This window comes from Alligator sinensis, unplaced genomic scaffold (assembly GCF_000455745.1).
Source record: "Alligator sinensis unplaced genomic scaffold, ASM45574v1 scaffold76_1, whole genome shotgun sequence".
Lineage (NCBI taxonomy): Eukaryota > Metazoa > Chordata > Crocodylia > Alligatoridae > Alligator > Alligator sinensis.
The window spans coordinates 2,445,462-2,456,740 of NW_005841865.1; the positions used below are offsets into that span (position 1 = coordinate 2,445,462).

The 11,279-nt window shown below is 46.9% G+C and overlaps 1 protein-coding gene across 1 annotated transcript in view; it reads right to left on the minus strand.

Moving 5' to 3' along the window:
- Window positions 1–11,279, minus strand: part of LOC102385484 (potassium channel subfamily K member 9-like) — a 42,022-nt gene that overhangs the window by 5,139 nt on the left and 25,604 nt on the right. The window lies entirely within an intron of this gene.

An 11,279-nucleotide genomic window follows, 5' to 3' on the forward strand; every position in this document is an offset into this window, starting at 1 on the left:
CGCACCGGGCACTGCCCTGAGTGCCCCCATCCCACACACGCACCGGGCACTGCCCTGGGTGCCCCCATCCCACACACGCACCGGGCACTGCCCTGGGTGCCCCCATCCCACACACGCACCGAGCACTGCCCTGGGTGCCCCCATCCCACACACGCACCGAGCACTGCCCTGAGTGCCCCCATCCCACACATGCACCGGGCACTGCCCTGGGTGCCCCCATCCTACACATGCACTGGGCACTGTCCTGAGTGTCCCCACCACACACACGCACTGGGCATTGCCCGGGGTGCCCCCTCCCCGCATACACACCAGACACTGCCATGGGTGCCATCACCCCACACACATACAAGGCACTGCCCTGTGTCCCCACCCCACACACGCACCAGGCACTGACTTGGACACGTGTCCTGGCAAAGTGCAGCTGGAGCCTAGGGAGGCGCCCTGCAGCTCCCTGGCTTCCCATGGCCTCCAGGCTGTCCTGGGTGGACAGAGATCCACCTACTTCTGCTTTCTCTCAGGCCTGAGCACAGGAGCTGGGGGCTCCACCCTGACAACACAGCCCCCTGCCTCCATGGCTGTAAGCTCGTGGGCCAGGTCTTTGGGTGATGGCCACGGGGCTATATCTCCAAGGAAGAAAGAGGCAGGGCACTAAAGTAACCAAGGTGCAAGCCAGTTAGGGTGGTGTCATTCAAAATCACTTTTCTGTGGCTCCACGGTGATTTCCTTTCTACTCAGGGCCTCACTAAGCAAGACTTGGAGAGGGGTCATCTTAAGGAGCCTTTCTACATCTCTTAGCCCCCATCTGTCTCCTGGGTTCACACATTTGTCATTTATTGGTGAGACTCCAATTAAGTGGTGGCAGCCACCAGAGGTGAGCAAGGCAGCTCTGTGCCTTGCTGCTGCTCCAATTGCCCCCTCCTCCCCCCAGGTATGCTACTAACAGTCACATTGCCTTGTTCGCCCCATGCTCCCAGGTTGCAGGGGTGTGTGAAGATCCTAGCTACCCCTTTGTGCTTCAAGACCAAGTAGGTTTAAAGTGAAATGGAGTTTTCTTGGCCAGGTGCACAGCCATGGAGAAAGCATGCCCCAGCTACAACAGTCCTTGAGAAGCCAATGCCAGCCATGTGCTGCGTGTCAGGAGACTCTGACCAAGACTTGCCACTCCACAGTGAGGAAGAAATGTCATTTTTATTCTGATTCTCATTCTGCCAGCCCAAGACATCAGGCAATCCTTTCTGCTATTCCCTGTATTGTATAAAGCAGATAGAACCAATGGAACACAAGAGAACTAGAGGCAGACATTTCAGCTCATAGTCCCCAAATGTGCTCTTTTTCCACTGAATAAAATGACTTAGAGTTCCTCTCTTTCCAGTATCATCAATATGCACCAAATGGGAGGGAAGCCCACCTCCCAGGAGTAAGAGGGCAGTTCAGTCTCTGCCTTTAGCTGCGACTGACAAGCGCCAAGGATGATAATTGTATGTCATGAACATTTGCCTGCTGGAAAGTAGACTGAGATCAAGCTCATTTCCCGTAGGGGAAGATATAAGATGTGAATGACTTTCAGGCAAGTTGAATGGGCACCAATATGAATCAAAGGCCAAGAGGCAAAGGGCTCCATTTCTCATTATCTATCTCCTGAACCTGCCTGTAGCCCTTAAGATTCACTGTTAAAAATAGAAAGATAATTCTGTCCAAGTCCCACACTGGTAGAGATAATATCTTCCCCAAGAAATAAACGGTATTTCCTTTGATTAGAATAAAACAGCAGTTTTTAAACCCTCCTTATCCCATGCACGGTATTAAAGGTGTAATTTCCTTGTGCAGAAAGCAGCTTCTTGCCTTAACCCACTGGGAAATCTTTTTGGCTTCTGGACACCTGCCATCTGACGAAATAAGCTACTTCACTTCTCTTTGCCCAGATCCAGTGCCAGCACTTTTAGTGAAATCTGTTACTGCAGAAAAATATGGGCTCCAACATTTATCATCCGAAATAGAAGGCATTGGAAGAATGCTGTCTGACATCTCAAATAGTGCAGCGTTTTAAATCAAATAGCAAGGCCTCTCTTGGAATAATGTGTCTGTTTTATGTTTACATTCTTCTGGGTTGCAGCCCTGCTGCTCCGCAACACGATCGGGTCAGATCTTAGAAGCTAAAGTGATCTTAGGCCACTTGTCAGACAGGACAGCCCCTGCATACTGGTGGTTTAGAAGTCAGTGATTTTCTACCAGTCATTTATGAATCAAGAGAGAGGAGATAGGGAGCCCTGCTGGTTAACTGGGGTTCTGTGGGTCCTTTCCACAAAAAAGAAATGCAAAACCCATTTTGGGTGCTTATGTACTAACACCCCACCTTCTTCCCACCACCACCACCACACTTTCACTTGTCTATAATCCTCCTCTCTACTTTCCCTAGCTAGCAATTTGACATTGTTGTGTGCTATAAGTAGCTGCTGTGAAGTGCTGCTCAGAGCTGATTGCCTGCAAAGAGATCTCATCCTACTGCCTCCCTAGGTGCAGCCTAATTAGTTTATGTTTGTAAAGTGCCAAGTCGTTTCCCTCTCCCCGCTTGGATCAAGAAAGGTAAAGAACTAAAAATTATTGCCATCATAGCCTTTATTCATAGCGATACATCCACAGGTTAATCTAAGTTCTTGTGGCTTGTTCCATTTTCCTGAAGAGGCTTCAATATGGAAAGAAGTGTTTCTTCTACCACAGGTCACCAAGACATCTTCCTCTTCCTTTGTACTTCCAGCCCAAACAGTGGTGGTAACTTTGGGGACATTGCTGGCTGAAGCAGTATGTTCCATATCCAAGAATCTGTTGCAAACAGCCAGCATAAATGGACTGGAGACATTAGGATATGAAACTATGGCTTTTTCAAAGAAGTACCTGCAAGGGTGACTAATAAAGTAATAGTAATCCTCTCTTATCCCCTGGGGTCTGCTGTCCTTATGGGTGAGATTGTTGGGGTCTGCCTGGCTGGTATGTCCATTTACCCATTTCCAGGTCTCAGTTACGCCCAGGATCATTTTGGTTTCCTTCAGTTATATCATGCTTCTTCTGACCACATTAACTAGATCCCAGTTTTCACAGTGCCTTGTCCTGTGCAAAGCTTGCCAACACATCTAGCCATTCTCATCTTTCCTGTTGCATAAGGAGTTAGAAGAATATTTGCTTGTACCTCTATTTCCAGGAGAACCATAGTGAAATGTATAATCCCGGAAGATAATATCAGGATCATTCTGCAGTCTGTGGCACAGATATCAGTAACTTTCCCAGTGATGTCAGATAGTATTGTAATCAGTGCCCTGTTTCCTATAGCCCAACTCATACAGAGCCTCAGTGGGACTGCTTTTGGAACAAGATCCTACTCTGCTGAATCAGGTGGGAGAATCAAGTCCATAAGAAGCAACCACGTGATAATAAACCCCACAGGCCATCTCCCAGGAGCAACTCTCCAAAACTAATTGGGGATGTGTCATACAGGGAGAAAAGAGTTAAGGACAGTAACATGCTTTGATGGAGTGCTTTGAAGCATGCAGTTGCCTGCACTTTGAAAACTCCTGAAGATTGCAAGCTCAGAGCCTTTGTGACAGGAGGGCTATAGCAGGTAGCTCAAGACAATACAGTCCATATTCCCAGGGCACCTCTGTCACACAGACACCCACCTATATCAGTTATTCCTCAAACTTTAACCCAAGAACAATCCATGAAGGGTTAATTCACAGGTCTGAGAAGGTGCCTTCAGCTCACTGCTGCTCCTTCCACGTTGCATTCTTTCTTTTTAGGCTGCCTGTGACTTAGTTTCCTGTCGCTGCTTGTGGTTCCAGTCTTGCAGCACCTGTGTCTTTTCCCAGGCCCTAAGAGTCACTGACCAAGCAAACCTCTCCCTCCCTCTGACTTCCCCTCCCTGGGAGCCTTTTGAGTTCCTGTGGCTGCTAATTATCTCCCTCAGCTGGCCCAGTCCTTCTGAGTAGCCTGTACTGGGCAGTACTGCTCACAGCAGGGCTGGAGCCTCTGGTCCTTTAGCCTGCTACAGCCTGTCACAAGGACAAATACCTGGGTGTAGTTTGCTTTTGCTCTGCCAACTGAGCTAAGGAACATAATCTGGATTAAATCATATAATGTGGCAAAATGCTTTTATTGGGTATGATCCTGCAATGCTCATTAAGTTCAATAGAAGTTTCACCTGGGACCTGCCTTGTTCTATTGACTTCACTGGAGTCTGGATTGGGTCAGTGAAAGATCTGCAAGATCAGACCCTCCAAAGAAAAACATGTTAGCATTGATTGCCAACAAGTTGGTACATTATGAAATTATCCGTTATTTATGTTACAGAGAGAGGAAGGGAGAGCTCTAAGATTAGAACACAGCAATAAATGATACATTATTGGTATGATAAGTCATGTGTTATTACAGTTCTTTATCTTCCTAGTTATTTTAAGATGATTTTTGAAAAACTTGTTAGTTAGCAGCGGGGGATGGAAAACAAAGTCAAGCCTCATTTATGTATCTAATTAGCCAAGCATCGCATAATCTTAAACTGGCAGCAAATTTATTAAAAAGCTTTGCTGGTTCAAATGGATTGGAATAAGTAAAGCTGCTTAGCATTTTCTGGTGAAAGATGCTAATTTGATACATTCTAAATATAGGCCTACAGTGAGTCTGTTTAAATTTAGTCCCTGGCAATTCCTGGGGCTAGGTATCACCCCCTCCGGCTGCTCGGAGAGTAAACAGCACTGCAGAGAGCTGTGCGCACACAAGGTGCGTGCTCAGATTGACTCATACATAGGGAGAACACAGCAGCTGACCTCTTGTTGACACGGCAGCTCTGTCACCTGTTTGCAGAGTATACCAAAATTAGTAGGTGGCTGCTTACTTTGTGGCAATCTCTTTCCTTTGGTTCCAACTGCCTTGGATTGATAATGTTTTTACCTGGGTGCTGAGGGGGGAAGTACCCAGCCATGTAGTTCAGGGTGGGCGTTCTGGCATCTTTGGGTTCAGCCCTAACCAATTCTGCCATCTCAGCACTGTCCAATCTCAATTCCTTCTGCTTCATATATATCCATCACCTTTTTCTTTAAATTTAGCAAAAGCACCAGCTATTCTAAATTTACTACTGAGCTGATATGCTCAAAGTCACAGGGTATTATTAAAGCAGAAGATTAGTACAGTTATAAAAAGCCATAGAGACTTGCATATGAATCTCAGTAGCATCCGCATTTGCCCTAGCCAGGATAATGTACCAAGTGCTACCAGTCCTCAGGAATTGTCCATGAGGTGTTAACTAGCCAGGGGTACAGGAAGCAGTTCCCATTTCTCTTCTCCCCTGTTGCATAGTATTGCACATTGAGATGCATTGTGTTGGAGTTCCCCCTTCTTCTTAAGATGCAGGGTACTGTACTAGAAGGACCTTTGTCGAAGGGGATATTGGATTAGATTGATCCTGTTTACTACTTCCCATCTTCAGTTAAGATATCCACTTCTTGCATGCCTAGGCCTACTGCTCTTTCCTTACAGCCTAAAAACCATACATACTCCAGGGCTCTCTAAACTTCCATTATCCTGCCTGCAACTGTTGCAGAGACACTTCTCTTGCATAATAACAAAAGGTTTTTTAGCACCCCAGCAATGCCCAGTTTAGTTCAGTGACCTTTACCAGGAACTTGCAGATTCTTCTGGGTTTTCCCTACTGCCTTTTCATGAGTTGGGTTTTCTCTGCCGACTTTTAATGAGCTGTAGTAGCTCAGACAGTTGTAGGTATTTTGCTCAGTGCAGTATTCTGAAAGTTTGCCCCAGAATTGTCAACCTGGAATTTGTATCCAGAATTCAAACACAACCACACCTCTAGAAATCAAGGTGGACCTTCAACACCCAACTTCTTTTTTTCCCACTACCAGCATCTTTTTTTTTTTTTTTTTTGCAAGGCTCCATATGGTCCATGCCTGGTGACAGGCATTCAGTTCCATAGCCTGCTTCTTTGGTTTCCTTTAGGAAGGAACCTATGTTCCAAGCAAGGATTTTCGAGACAGCTTTCTGCAGTACTACAAGCAGCTCCAGTGAAAGGGGTGTTGATATTTTTATATGTTCCCAGGGGTTAGCAAGAGGGGAAAAAGAAGCAGAGATGGGGTTTGGGGTAGAGGCAGAGAGAACCCAGGGTGAAAATAAGTAGAGAGAAAAGCAGAGGTGACAACAGCTTGTGGATAGCATAAGTCACTACAGTAAAATCCATAAATGTCTCCCCCGCCACTGGCTACATTAAGCTCAGGCAGGAGTGCTGGTGCAAGCAGTGCACTTTGAAGCACATATCTGAGCAGTGGGGAGGCCATTGAGCAGGCTCACATGTCAGTTGGACAGCTACAGTCTGAGGAACATGTTTTGCACAGCCAAAGTGCAGCATTGTTCCCAGCACCTCCCTCCACTAGGCTCTACCAGCCAGAAGTCACAGCTAACTTCTCTTCCAACTGAGTAAAGACTTCTAGGCCTGAGATCATCGAAACAGAGCCATCTGGCTTTCATGCTACATGCTATCTCTGCCCATCCTGTTAGTTTACTGGTGATGCCGGCCTGCACCATACCCTCCTTGCCTGACAAACAAACCTGAATAGCAAGGTACCATGCAACCTGCTTGGTGCAATTGTACCCTATGGGCTGTGTGAACCTTTGGCGGTTATGTAGGAAGCAGACCTGGAATAGAAATGCTTGCTGCATCTCTTTGTCTTTGCCTGTTCCTTGGCATTTTATGATCACAAACTCTATTTTCAGCTTAATAAGTTTTTTATATGCTTGGAAGCATGTCAGCTGAACAGCAGCCAGACACAAAGTGCCAACAATAAACCGCATGGATCAAATAATTACTGCTGTTCTCTACCATGTTTCACATCTGAGTTGCTTTAATGAACTTACGTGTTCATTTTATTTTTTTTAAATAATCTTTCCCCCTTTATATGTAGTTCTTTCTCTTTTTACTGGTTTTTGGAAATGTCTACTTAGAATCTTTGCCTTCCTGAACCATCCCTGGAAACTAATTCAGAATGACAGGTTTTCTCTAGTCTCTGCATATTCTTTACAATGATTGTTTCACATTTGTATTGTGGGAGCAATGAACAGTCACAACCAAACCAAACTCCATTGTGCTAGGTGCTGTACAAACATACAATGCTGGTCCTTCTCCCAAGAGCCATACAATCTAAACAGTAGAGAGCAAGGGAAAATATCTGAGAAGGGTTCACTTTGTCAATGAGTGGTTATTTCAGTAATCTGAACTGTAATATCAGATCAGCTATAAAGCTACGGTACATGACAAATACTAAGTAGGGGCATGTCCTACAAGTTGTAAAGGGCTCACAGCTCCCATTCAGGTCAGCACGGTGTGCTCCATCACTTGGGAGCTTTTGTCATGTTTTAAATGACCCCAGGGCAGGGCCTTAGACTATGGGGCTGCCAGAGGGGTCAAGGGTTTGAGGCTATTTCAGACCTGAGTGGTGGGAATGAATTCAAAGTACGAGAGGCCCTTTCTGCACATGCGCTGCCAGCAGCTTCTGCTCCTTCACAGTAAGAAAGTAGCAACTTGAGCACCTCAGATGCAGCTGTACACTATGGTGACAGAGGCTGCTTTCACGTGCAAAGAGCTCAAACTATTCCAAGCTTTATAGGTCATAACTGACAATTTAAACTCCTGGAAGCCCAAAGGGAGATTACAGAGCACTGAGGGGTATGTGTTCCCAACTGCATACCCATCTCAACAAGCAGGCAGTCACCTTCTGCAGTAGCTTTAGCTGCTGAATCTCCATTGCCATGAAGTCATCAAAAATGCCACAGATATAGACTTTGTGTCATATCTGGGTTGGAATCCCGATGGTCCAGGATCAAGGAAGTTGGACATATTCAGATGCATCTCAGCAAAGTCATCAGAGCCAAGAATAGAGGATTAGATGCTGCTGAATATTTTGGCAGAGTATTAGCACCAAGACCTGGCTTTCCCTTCACAGGATCTGATAAAGCAAGGAGGCTGAAAAGGACCTGGCGGTTACAGTGGACAGTAAGCTGAAGATGAGCCAACAGTGTGCTGTTGTTTCAAAGAAGGCTAATGGCTTACTGGGCTGCATTAGTAGGAGCTTTACCAGCAGATTGAGGGAAGTGATTATTCCCATCTATTCGGCACTGGTAGGCCACATCTGGAGTACTGTGTTCAGTTTTGGGCCCCCTACTACAGAAAAGATGTGGACAAATTGGACAGTCCAGCGGAGGGCAACAAAAATGGTTAGAGGGCTGGGGCCCATGACTTATGAAGAGAGGCTGAGGAAACAGGTCATATTGGCTAGAAACAGAAGTTACGCACAAACCAGTTTAAGTGATCAGAAGCTGGTTTAAACCTGTAACAGAACGTAAGTTCAGTGCACATAAACCAGTTTCAAAATAGCCAAAACTGGTTTGAGATAAACCTGGTTGAATGTAGTATCAGACTTAAGTGATTGAGCTCAAACTGGTTTATGCAACTTCTGTCCCAGACCGTTTCCTGGTTTAACTTAAACCAGAGTCCTCCAGCATCCCAGCATGCTCTGCAGCCCTGGCCCCACCTCTGCTGCTGGAGCCATGCCCCCGCCACTGCCACTGGAGCGGCAAGGGGCAGGGACTGTAACAGGGGCAGCAGCTCCTCTCATGCTTTCTCAGAGAGTGTAAGCCTCTTCCCGGCAGGGGGCTGCACTGTGGGGTGGTCAGAGCTGCCACACACTGCGCACGTTTGGCCATGGCAGCGCTAGGGGGGATTTGGGGGGCTATGACCACCCCTTGAAGCCCCGGTCCCGCTGCCCACCCTGTGCAGCGTGTGGCAGCTCTGACTGCCCTGCTCCGCCCTGCCCTGTCTGCAGTGCAGCTCCCACGTTGGGAAGAGGCTTGGGCTGCCGGGAAACTGTGAGAGGGGATGCTGCCCCCAGGGTTGCACATCACTCCAGGAGTAGGGGTGTGGCCAGAGACTGGCCAGCAAGGCCCCCTTAGGTAAGGGGGCAGGGAGGGGAGTTATTTTCCCCCTTCCTTCCGGCATTTGGCAGAGGGGGCAGGGAAGGGGCTTATTCTGCTGCTCGCCCCATGCAGAAAGCAATTGGTGGCGACAGCAGCCTGGGCTGGTAGACCCCAGCTGCAGTCTCCTGGGGGTAGCAGGGGAATAAACTCCCTCCCTGCACCCTCTGCCTCAGGGGGCCATGCCAGCTGGCATCTGGCTGCTCCCCCAGTGCTGCAGCAGTGAAGGGGGAGTGCTGGGTGGACCCTGGCTCAGGTCTGTGCTGGTGGGGCAGGGAGAGGGGAATTAAACTGGCCCCTCCCTGGCCAATTCACTCCAGATTACTGCCTAGGCTGGCCATACTCCCCCCAGCGCAGCTTCCCTGCAGCTGAGGGCTGCTCTAGTGCCCCCAGCTCCTGGTCTGAGCCACTTCAGGCACGTGCCTGCATTTCCTGAATGCCTATTCAGTTGCAAACTTGTTCCATCTAGGCAGGTTAGGCTAACCTACAAAGACTGAATCAATTCAAGCTCTGGTTTTTTGAATGTCTGTCCTTGGCCATTTAGTCTGGAGAAGAGACTGAGTGGGGTTTTAATAACAGCCTTCAACTACCTGAAGGGTAATTCCAGAGGATGAAGCTGGACTGTTTTCAGTGGTGGCAGATGACAGAACAAGGAGCAAGGTCTCAAGTTACAGCAAGGAAAATTTAGATTAGATAGGAGAAAAATTGGAAATTAGGAAAAACCTAATCACCCCTGTGTTCCAGTGTTTTACTACCCTCTCACTAGGGGTCATTCTCCTAGTGAGAGGGTCGTAAAACACTGGAACAGGTTAAACAGGGAGGTTGTGGACCCCCCATCCTCGGAGGTTTTTAAGACCCAGGTAGACAAAGCCTTGGCTGGGATGATCTAGCTGGGGATGGTCCTGCTTTGAGCAGGGGGTTGTACTAGATGATCTCCTGAGGTCCCTTCCAACCCTCATTTTCTATAATTCTGTGCTGTTTATGAAAGCTATGCTATGCACCTCTGATTTAGTTAGTTTATAAAGTTTATAAGGTGCAAGTCTACCCTGCCTTCTGTCTGACTTCAGACTACCATGGCTAACTATCTTTTCTAAGCAAAGGCCAAACACAAGCTTCCTGTAAAGCAGTCTGCACTCGGCCTGCGTCTCCCAGAGACATTGGAAGTCTCTGCCTGCATAGGCCCCAGTACTGTCCTTGTCCAGCTAGGAAGGACAAGGATCAGGTTGTGGTGCAAAGATCTGCTGTAATCTCCATGAGCAGCACTGGTTGAAGGTCAAGCAGAAATGAGCTACGAGACCATTTGTTCTCTCAAGGTATTATCCCGCCACCACAAATGTAGGCAGTGCAGTCAGCATCTGATCAATTTTGCTGTCAAAGTACTCTGGAAATGTTCTTGTGGCTGCATTGTATCCTGGCTAGTGCTGATTCTACTCCCTACCCTCTGTTCTGTGGTTCCCAGGGCTTCCTATGCATATTACAGCCTGTTCTGAAAGTATTTTAGACCAATATTATTGGCATACAAGCAATTCACAGCCTCGAGCCAGGCAAGGCTAAAAGGTGGCTTGCTAACATTATCTTTGAGGTTTGTAGCAAGCTAAATGACTGGAGATGAGATTAGAACTTTTTATTATTTCATTTTGATTAATTTTTATTTTGTATATAGCCAAGAGCATTGTATATGCATAAATAGTCATTTGCCTGTGTCACCCTCTGCTGTTTAAATTGGCACTGCAACAAAAAACAGACAAGCTGGGGAGCGAGGGAAAAGCTTGTCATGTTCTAAGTGGACCAATCCTTTTGTTTCCGAACATGCTCCAGTAATTTTCTCCTTATTTGGAGGTATTTTTACTAAGGTAAGATTGTTTTTAAAACAATGTGAGTATTAAGTTGAATGCTTAATTCATGTCTACGATATAAGCATGAATAGCTAATTAGGCCTGTTATACTTCACCATTACCTTGCATATTGTGCAAGTAATTGAGTGGGTGACTATTGTGAACACTTCTCCCTTAATGATAAATATATAGTGTAATCCTGGTATTATCCCGGAGTATAGTGCTACACACTAGGGCTGTGCGAAGCTTTGGGTGGTGATTTGATTCGGAGAAGATTCAGCCCGATTCGGTGGCTGACTCTCTGAATCTGAATTGAATCAGGGGACCAATTCAAAGATCCAAATTGATTCAAAGCTTTCCGAATCTTAGGAAAAGATTCAGAGAGCTTTGGTGATTCGGGCAGTCCACGGCGGCTGCAGCAGG